Source organism: Mytilus trossulus, chromosome 3, assembly GCF_036588685.1.
Source record: "Mytilus trossulus isolate FHL-02 chromosome 3, PNRI_Mtr1.1.1.hap1, whole genome shotgun sequence".
Classification (NCBI taxonomy): Eukaryota; Metazoa; Mollusca; class Bivalvia; order Mytilida; family Mytilidae; genus Mytilus; species Mytilus trossulus.
This window is the reverse complement of record NC_086375.1, coordinates 55116542-55127905: the sequence shown is the minus strand read 5'-3', so window position 1 is coordinate 55127905 and position 11364 is coordinate 55116542. Positions and strand designations below refer to the sequence as shown.

Here is an 11364-nt window from a genome sequence, read left to right as displayed (position 1 = left end):
ATTCAAAACATCTGAATCAAACTCAAGACTACGTTATGTTAAACGGATAATCATGATTTAAATTGATATGCTTTTCAAATCTGAACATAATATTCTCTTTTTAGATCGAAATGAAATCCTGCATGAGAAAACAACAGACAAAAAGTCCTGTGATAAAGAAATAACACCAATACAAAATTAAAAAAAAATATGCTGTTTTATATTTTAAACCATTAAAATTTGATATCGAGGATGTCATTCAATATCTTTTAAATAATTATCGATTTTGTGCAAAATAATGTAAATTTCCGTCAAAAGCATTTGATATTTAAAAACAAAAACGAAGAAATCAGTTTGTACATGATATATACATCTTGATAAGTCAACAAAGAAATATTAGCCCATAGTAAACAAAGTCGTAACACCATAGAGATTTGTCGCATTGCGGGATGACATCATTTTATAAGAACTGTATGTGATATTTAGAAAAAAAAAGAGGCCAATGGGGGAAATGAAAACTCCAGTTTTAGTATTCTTTTCTAGAATTTATTTTCGTATAAAAAGTTTTTTCAATGTCTTAAAGGAATTTTATTCATATTTTAATATCAATGCTTTTTTTTTTTTTTTATTTATACAAATCAACACAGAATTTTCCTGTTGAGTTTCAATGATAACTACATATAGATATATAAAGGTATATATATATAGGTCTTTCTGTTGGAGCAGTTCTATTAATTTCACTGTACACGAATGAAATTTTTGAATCCCCTTTTATTTTTATTGACAAATCTAATTGGTCAATTATCACAAAGTAAAGATAACAACAATAAAACTAAGTGTAGAAATGTTTAAAAGCATTGACCAAACAAATAAATATCAATATTATCGTTTACCGTATTTATATTATATAAGATAATATTTATCTTTCTTCGATTGAAATACCCTGTGAGGCCACAACTTTCGCACAAGGAAGCCGTAAACCATCCCCAATTATCGGACTTAAAGACAGCCAGGTAAACAACATCATGGTAAGTTTATTGGAAATATATTCTTATAATTTTAAAATCTGCAACATTTAGTGAAGAATTGAATACCACTAGATAATGTCTTAAACACTAACAACATTTCAATTGACAAAATAATGCATATACTTTTCTTTTTTCTTTTTAATTCTTTTTTTAGGGAGGGATGATTTTCGATATGGACTCTTTTGTTTCGGCGAGTTTTTGACTGTATACTTATTTTAGCATGAACACTCAAGACATTCTTATTTGGCAAGATAATGAATATACCTTTTCTTATCATTTTTGGGGGGATATTGATTCGTCCGTTTGATGGGAGGACATTTTAACTGTATATTGAAAGTAAAACCGTAATATTAAGAGAATTTAAACTCTCAAGAAAATCTTATTACAAAATAACAAACATATTTTCTTCTTATTTTTTTTTTTGGGGGGGGGGGGTATTGACTATTGACTATTTTGTTTGATTGAATGAGTCTTTAAAATGTATTTCGTTTGATACTTTTTCTCTTTCGGAAATTTATATGAGGAGTCAATAAAAAGGCATACGGACTGTTTTTTTTTATATTAGTTAAATCAAATTTTATTTGATAAACGAAAGACATCAGGGCTTTGAACAGGCTTACGATCGAAGGATTTACATTTGCATAATTTATGTCATTCAAATAAATTGGATACACTGCATTTATCGTGCGTTTCAATAACATATGAATAAAGTGCTGAAAGACCCCCTCCGGAACTATTGAAAGCTATCATTCTGTATTGAGAAATAAATATATGTGTTTATTTACATACATCCTTTCGGTCTCAATTTTTATCTAATACATTTTTAATTTAGTGTTAAGATATATTTTCAACATTTCCAAAACCTATCGATTTTCATACGGGGGATGTATGATAAAAAAATTATATTTGCCCTGGAAACGTTTAAATTTAATTCAATACTTAAAAAGAGATATACGCGATCTAAGTTAAATAAGCCAACAACTTAGTGACGTTCATAAAAGTAGATAAACTCATATTAATCTCCTTAGGAATTGCATTTTCAAATAAAGCTTCAGAAATATTAAACTTCTTTATTTCCCCCATGTTAAAATTATAAATTTTTAGATCTCACACTGCTGAGCTATTAAAGTTCTAAACATTTAAAAATAAGATAGGATATGATTGTCAGTATGACATTTTTCCAACTGAGAAAAAATGACATGGAAGCTAGCAATTATAGATCCTCGTTCGACCTTCAACAATGGGCAATCTCCATACCGCTTAGCAAGCTATAAACAAGCTACGACATGACAGATGTAAAAAATTTAAAGGAGAAAACTAAGGATATAAATTATTTTAAAAATCAATAAACGAAAAACAAATACGATATACAGCAACAATTGACAACCACTGAATTACTGATTTTGCCTTCACGAAAGCACATATGTATAGTGTGGTTCTAAGACTTTGATACTTTTGTGATTATAAATACCATATAGGTATTGTTACAAGACTATAGTTATCGACATTGAATGTTACGTTTTACTTTTCAGGCAGATCAACTCACAGAGGAACAAATTGCAGGTTAGTTGATTGTGTGTATACATCTGAGAGAGATATTGGGAGTAAGAATTTTTAGCATGTCTTCACAAATCCGTAAAAAAAGACACAAGTATGAAAAGAAGTCCATACCATTAAGACATGAAAAAAAGATATTTCTTCCAAAAATCTGAGAGATATGATAAAACCAACTATGTAGAAAGTTGGGATTAAATTTGAAAACTAGTTACCAATGCAAGCATGTGAGAGAAAAAAACGCAAATCAGACAAACATGCAGTGCTTTTGGGAACTGAGAAGTTGTTTGCACAAAGAATAAAAAAATTGTAAGTTTGAAAATTAAATAAAATAGAAAAAGAAATCAACTCGGTACTTCCGGCATATTTATCGCCATCATGACTTGTTCGGACACTGGGAGATTCCTATGAATCTTAAGCCACTCATTATGTGTCCTATCCAGATTAGCAACCAATTCAACCAATTATATGTCTCTTCTGCATGGGTCTCACTGTCGCACACAATCCTACTGAAGAGAACTGAATGTTTAAAATTATCTTGAATATTTGTTTTTATTTCACCGATATCATACATTGTATATTCTTGTCATTGTTCCATTCCCCCCCCCCCCCCCCCCCCTGAATGACCTGTATTGGAACACATCAAATTGTAATGTATATAGATATTAACATCACACCTTTCACCCACTTCCTTGAACCATGGATACCTATGGTTGGAGATCCTTGGAAATCAAAAGTTTAAGGGAAGATAACAACAAAATATCAGAAACAGTAAGCACAGCCGTATACAGGGACAACCCGTCAATTCTCTGTGTGCGGAGAAGGGATTCATTTGATTTGATTTTTTTTGCATTTGATAAATGAAAAAGAATGGTTACCGTTCTGGTTTTAAAAAAAATGCTAGATGTACAAGTTCTTGTCTTTCTCAAGGCAATCAAAGGGTTGCATTAACCAATATAAATGTTTAATGTTAATGAAATGAAACATACTTTTAATACATTAACCTCCTTAATCAGAGGGAAAACTGCAATGTATTGGAATTCATGATAAAAAAAAAGGAAAAGGGAAAAATTGATAGGAAGGGATAAATCAGTTTAATAAGAAGGTTTTTATTTGCTTAAATTCAGAGTTCAAAGAGGCTTTCAGTCTGTTCGACAAAGATGGTGACGGTACTATTACCACAAAAGAACTTGGAACTGTCATGCGATCTCTCGGACAAAATCCTACTGAAGCAGAACTACAGGACATGATCAATGAAGTAGACGCTGATGGTATGCATATAGTTATATGATTACAGACATTTGGATAGCTATCAATTGGGCACGATCCTTAATATAGACTTATTTTGAAGAAAACTGCATATTAGATTTTTTAGGGCATCATTATCAAAATGTTTAAATGAAACAAAAATATAATTTGAACATGATAAAGTTATATATAGAATATAAAATTGCTAGTATGAATATCGTATGTCTATATATATTGTGTTTGAATACAACGAAAGGCCAAAGGCTCAAATTTAAAAAAAAAGATTTTGAATTTGAATTTCCAATACAATATGTTAAGACAAGGACCATTTTAAAAATAACGATCGTTTATTACTTATTCAGTACCTTTTATGTGGATGTGTGAAAACGCCATATCCTTTTTTTTTTATAAGCGCAGCCTTTTTTTATTTATATTTGTTTGTTATTTAATTTTCCTCATTTTGTTGGGTTTTATTTTGCAAATGTTGTGCCAAAAAGCGAAATTATTTGCCATTTGTTTTTCTTAAATCCTATATGCCCACCGTAAATACATTTCCTTCAAGTAAGACTGTTTACATAATTTTGTTTTAATTATGTTGCCGCTTTTTCCCCCCGCAAAAACAAAAAAACACAAGTTCAGTGACAACGAATGGCATATATCTCATTCTGTCATCTCGGAGATAGATATCTATAGCCAAGACGCACGCGTTATGATCGAAGACCTAAAACTGTTTCTTGATTTTTAAAAATCCGACTAGCACGAATAAGCTGTTGTTCGAAGTACATTTGTGACTGTTTTTTCTCACAAAGCACAAAGAAACAGTATTATATATAAATGTATCTGGTTTATTCTAGGGAATGGCACAATAGATTTCCCAGAATTCCTTACTATGATGGCCAAAAAGATGAAAGACACAGATTCAGAAGAAGAGTTACGAGAAGCATTCCGAGTGTTTGATAAAGACGGCAATGGTTTTATAAGTGCAGCTGAACTCAGACATGTGATGACAAATCTTGGAGAGAAACTTACCGATGAAGAAGTGGATGAGATGATCAGAGAGGCTGATGTCGATGGGGATGGTCAAGTAAATTATCAAGGTACGTATGAATTGACAACTTTCGAGTTCGATGCATTTCCGTCAAAAACTCTGGTTTTAGTGAACGTCATGTGTGCGTTTAGGGGCGTCGTCACTTCCATTCCAAAGTTGAGCGAGTGGTTGGGAAACTAAAATTCAATATTATACGAATTATTCGGCAAATTGAATTCTCAAAATTGTCAATCAGCATTGATGTCATTAGGGATTGTCATTAAGTACCTACAGAACAAGCATTATTTCTAGTTTATCCTGCACAATGACGATCACTAAGACGCTTGATGAACTCTCTCCCTTCGAAAATATAGTTTCACATGTGACTATCCCCGAACGAATTAAATTTGTTAAAATATACGAATTAATAATATTATAAAATATGTATAAAAAATATCACAACTTGTTGAGATATCTATTGCAAATAAACACTTATAATATATTGTCTTTTAGCTGCTTTAAGGCACGACAGAAAACAATTAAAATACGTTCGATAAAATTAACAGTATGTTGTAATATGTTAACACATTGTAAGATAGATGTTATCACTTTGGTGAATTCTATGGAAAGGCGTTAACTTGTGACATATCAAAGTTCATAGGAAAATATTACTTGTATATCATTATTTGTCCTGCAATAGAAAATACATATACAGAAAACAGAAAAGACAGATTACTGACCTAAATAGTAATTTGATACTTTGATTTTAGGTATTGCGCCATATAATTTTACAAAATCAATCAAAGTGGCACGCAAACATCCAAGCTAAAAAGGACAGAACAAACCAAACATCAACTGCTGACTCATTTTGTTAATATCTGCTGTATAGAAATCCTTTTTCATTTGCAGCTTTTTATATAAATACTAGTATTAAGCTGTTTAAAATTAATATTGTTTTGCATACATGCTAGTCCGAGATTACTCTGACGTCCGACGGCTGTTTATAAACAGACAAGCTGGGGCCGTGGGACGTCAAAAAGTGGGTATTTGCCCACCCAAAATAGATGCGCTGCTTCCTCGCTTCTGGAGCCGACTGAGGGCTTTGGAATTATATAAATCGGACATCAATCTCTTCAGTTTTCATTTATCTCTTTATTTATGTAAGTTTCACCTACCTGCCAAACCTTTATTTTTCTATATTTTAATATTTTTCACAGACACCCATGATTTCTTCAATTTGCCTTTCATTTTCAAAGATTATCACGTGACCACGAGAAGTAACACCTCGTTCATTAACGCTGCAAGTTACCTAAATGTCCGAGAGCTGCTGATTGTTATCGTGGTCGGAACTAAATGCTAGTTACCGATCTCCTGTAAAGGAGGTGAAAAAACGTGGTTGCTTCTAAATGTTAAACATCGATCTCCTATGAAGGAGATAACAAAATATAAATATTTGCATATTTGAGTCTCGAGGCCACGAAATCTCTCGTAACTTGACGTCCATTTGAAAGTGAAAGCCAAAAATGCAGAAATCATGGGTCTCTGTGAAAAATGTTAAATTATAGAAAAATAAAGGTTTGACAGGTAGGTGAAACTTACAGCTTTGGATTGCAAATATTTTGGCCACGAGCATCACTGAAGAGACATGTATTGTCGAAATGCGCATCTGGTGCAAGAAAATTGGTACCGTTAATTTTATTACATAAATGAAGAGATAAATGAAAACTGAGAGATTGATGTCCGATTTATATAATTCCAAGGCCCTCAGTCGGCTCCAGAAGCGAGGAAGCAGCGCATCTATTTTGGGTGGGCAGATACCCACTTTTTGACATGGAACGAGCTCTGACGTCCCACGGCCCAAGCTTGTCTGGCTAAACAGCCGTCGGACGTCAGAGTACTAGTAATCTCGGACTACATACATGCATGCACAAGATTTTTTTTTTCTTGTACATGTACATGTATGCACATTATTTTCTTTGTTTGCACATATTTGCATATTATTTTTGTTCACTTGTAATGTATGTATATATTTTTTTCAGAATTTGTCCACATGATGTCAGCTAAGTGACCCGTCCATTGCTCAATTTATATGTTTGATCAATACTTTAGCGACTTTTTCTACATTATAAATACACATTATCATTGCTAAAAGGACTATGAATGAAGAAAGACCAATACTGTGTACTACTTGTCGCTTTATCTGTTGAATGTTATTTTTACATGTAATAAATTATGTATTAAAATTTATGTTTTATTATGTCTTTGTTCATTTGGCAGATACATTACATTGTGAGGACAAAAGAAAAAAAGAATGGACAAATATATGCGTATGAATTACAGAATGGGGAATAATTGAGTGCAAAAAAAAAATTGAACTACAGAAATGAAAACCCCTCAATCAAGATTCTCTGTTATTTCCCACAAATTGTGAACAAGCGAATCAGAGATATCACAAATAGGTGTCTCCTTTATCAATTGAAAGTATTGCATATTTCAAATTATCCGTCAATGTATACATACTTATAAGTAATGATGATGTTTTGATTAAGTTTCTACCAAAACAGGAAATTTATATACTAAACATGTTAACAAACCAACGTGTCTTACTGTGTAAAACGTTAGCCTTACAACTATTTTGAACAACCGGGCCCCGATCATAACGTTGCTGTGTGATAATTAGCAGATTTATCTAGTACTATATGAGAACACTCAGGCTTTGATGCCGTTTCGTTGTTTAACATGTCGTTTGTTCTACCGCTGTCTTTTAAAAATCTTATTAAAGTATTGCAAGTTGGTAAAAAAGGAAAAACTGCCATATCTTAATCAAGTGCTTTCTTTGTGATTTTATTACGTTTTTTTAAGTCCCACTTAGGGGCATCATGTCTTTTGGTTTGTGCGTCCGTAAGTCTGTCCAGCTTCAGGTTAAAGTTTTTAGTCGAGGTAGTTTTTGATGAAGTTGAAGTCCAATCAACTTAGACTCTTAGTTCACATATTCCCTATAATAATAATACTTTAGTCTGAAAACGTCACGCACGATGTTCCTACAACCCCTATGATTTAAAACAGAATCTTTGAAATTTCCTCCGCAAAACAAAATAAAATGTTAATTAACGCTAACCACTATAAAAACTAATTCAGTATATGTTTTCCTTTATGTTCTTATAGCTCTTGGTCATATGCTTAGTAATATCTAGTATATTTGAGGAGTAAAACAACAAAGCTATATGAAAAAAACGGATGTCCAACGTTACATTTTTGAACAACTGTTTTATCTCTTATGTATAGTGATCCTATTTCTTATTCTCTGATCTTCCCAAAACTTGGCAGAAGCAACGAAGTGTGTCAGTTCTTGGTTAAATTGAAGCCGTTCTTTTGTCGAATTTTGTTTGACTCGGTGGCTCCATATTAAGCTGGGATAAGAAAAGTGTCCAATGACGTTTTTCGTTGACTTAACGGCTAAAAGGTAGTTTTATAAGTAGACATCGCTAAAAATGTCTAACAAATGTGAGATAATTATAACATCTGCCGAAAGAACAAACATTTGCCTCATTGTTCGTGAGTTTAAAAATAGTAGATTCTATAAAACCATCTCTACACAGTCGTTTTTCAAGCGGTAGCCATTTTGTCCAAGTTGATATTTCATTTGTCCAAGCAATTAATGCGGGTTTGTTACCTGATATTTCAATAAGTATTTTATAATTTACCAAAGCAAAATTTAGATACACAAAAAGAACATAAAGTCTAGATTCTTTTTTTAATAACTGCATGTTTGGGTCTTACAAGAATAAAATGCTACGAAACATAACAAAACGGTAGCCATTTTGTCCCAACGTCGAAAAACCTCGAAAAAACAAACAAACGCTTTTTTTTCGACGTTACATGTGCAAAATTTGTTCCATTGTATATTCCCGATACTTAAAACGAATCGTTTGGTGAAATTTAAAAAAATAATTGCTGGTTGTCGAAAAAACCCACGGTGCATGTTGTGCATGAAACGGTGGTATCTGAAAGACTTATCGGAAACAGCGACAAAACAGTTTCATTGAATTGATGCAACCCCGTTTACTACGGACGATTCAGGAGAAGATTAGTACATTTTGAAAGAAAGCAACTTCAAATGACTGGAAAAATATTTTCAAGATCGGATTATGATAATTTATTTAATGGTTGTATTGCGACAAGTTATGTGTCAAGCATTTTTTTTAATACAGATCAATTCAAATTAATCAAGGGTAAATATGTTTTTATTTACGTGCAGAGTGTTGGATATATAAATATATATTTGTATAAGGGTTGAATCAAGATATGAAAAATGTACATGACATATGATATTCACCATGCAATCTTAGCAGTCTGCGAGTGAAGTTTTGTTATAATTCATTTATTGAAAACCGTATACTTCTGTCCCATTTTCCCTTCCTTCAAGTTCATTACTTACGACAATACAACATTTTAAGGTTAATTATGGGTAAAAATTATTAAATCGATTTCCACAACTTGATATAAATGAATTCATGGTAAATAGACATCACAAGTTTAATAGAGACAGATTTAGAATCAACCAACTACACGAAAAAAGCAAATGAAACTTGCAAATTGAATAAACGTGCGTCAAAAGTTTCAGAAAACTCTCTTTGACGTCGTGGTGGAGTAACGTCTTGTTGTAGGAACATCGTGCACAACGTTGAAGCTATATGATGTGATCTTTCTAATTTCAATGCGAAATTAGAGTCTTCATCCCAATTTTACGTCCATTGAACATAGAAAATGAGAGTGCGGGTGGGGCATCCGTGTACTATGTGCACATTCTGGTTTAGTGCTGTTTAATATTATTGTTCATGGTCTGCCTTTTGTTACACACAATATATCTGTTTGGCTTATAAGGAATGTAAGTGTGACATGCTATAATAATAGTTATACTACTCATTACCAAAAACTATATGTGTTGCATTAGGCCTTAATTGCTGCTCTTTTCCAAACGGGCAATGAGACTGAAGTGTGAAAAAGGGGTTACATTACAGCTTTTTTTACATCCTTATTTTAAGAAGAAGGGATTTTCCATCTTGATACTGCTATTTCTTTTGGCCACCTTATACAGTTTATCAAAACATATACTCAATGTAAGAAGGACAACTCTACCAATTTAAAAAGTATTAGACTATTAAGTAGTAAAAAATATCGTCTGAATATCAAAACTTGTTTTGTTTATTGTACATCATGAGTATAGTATATGGAGCGTATACAAGGGGGAGGGCGCCCTTAATGCATGATAAATACCCATTCAAAAGTTTATTTTGAAAAAAGATGCGCATGACACCACCACAAAAGTCGTAAATATCCGTACCTTATCACCATTTTTCGTTTAATTCATTTCATTTGATATCATCCTTTTCGTGTTTTCGATGCATAAATGTATTCAATTTGACCTTTCGTATACTAGTAAGGGTAAATGAGTATACAAATAAGAATAAGAAATTGTAATGGCAGGATGAAAAAACAAGATATTTTCCAACCATCGGACTATAAACAATATTTAAAGTCAAAAGTGGACTCTTCAGTTCAAAAATAAAGGTATTAAGTAGTTATTTTCCATCAAGTAATTCTGTAAGAAGTCTCCATGGTCCAGCACCTGTTGTGTATTTCAAATAAGGCTCATTGGAAGGAATTGACAAATATTGCCGTGTTAACAGGCACTTGTGCTTTTGCTGGGTAATTACTATGGCCGGATGTATTTTTTTTAATGTTTAAGACTGTTCTGCAAAAAAACTGTATATAATTGTATTTGAATGCTGCCAGGTTTTATGTCCGTTCCAGTTTACTACAGACAAAGTTTCACAATGGTTACACTCATTATATAAGTTTTCTTTGACAAATACAATGTAATTATGGTATACAATTAGATATCGTTCTTAGCCAAAGTTGGTGCATTTCATTGCCATGAAAAAAACCTGTAAAAGATATAACATGACTGCCACTGAATGAGATGACCAGTATCTACCAGTGGTCGGATGGCGCGAGGATGAAAACTGTATAGGTCATCGTACGTCCTTGAAAGTTGAGGGTCTATAAATCTGAAGGAACAAAGGAGTAGGTCCTGTAAGGACCGATTTTGGCCTCAAATTTCAGGTTCATCTGCCGAAAGATTTTGACCACTTTTTAAACACTTAAGTGTCTATTTCATTTGATTCAATTAGTTGATGTGAAAGATTTTAACTGATTTAGTCCTTAAAAACGATCCGATTCAAGCTGAAATATGAAAAATCTACCAAATATGCCGAAAAATGTCACTTTACAGATGGTTTTTGTCAAAAATGAAAGTGGCCGCAACCGTGTTCATCCACAACCTTTATATATGTTATGTATTATCATAAACTACAACTTACATTTCAATATTAAGGACGAACACGAATGCGGCCACTTTCGTTTTACACGGAAACCTTCTAAAATTTAACTAAAATGCTATAATTTTGAAGATTTCAGTAATTTAGCATGATTTAATGGTGCTACAACCCGATATATGTGCATTGT

General features: G+C 32.5%; 1 pseudogene; it reads left to right on the top strand.

The window, feature by feature from the left end:
* The first annotated feature begins 797 nt into the window (after nt 1–797).
* Nucleotides 798–11364, top strand: part of LOC134710889 (uncharacterized) — a 35694-nt pseudogene continuing 25127 nt past the window's right edge.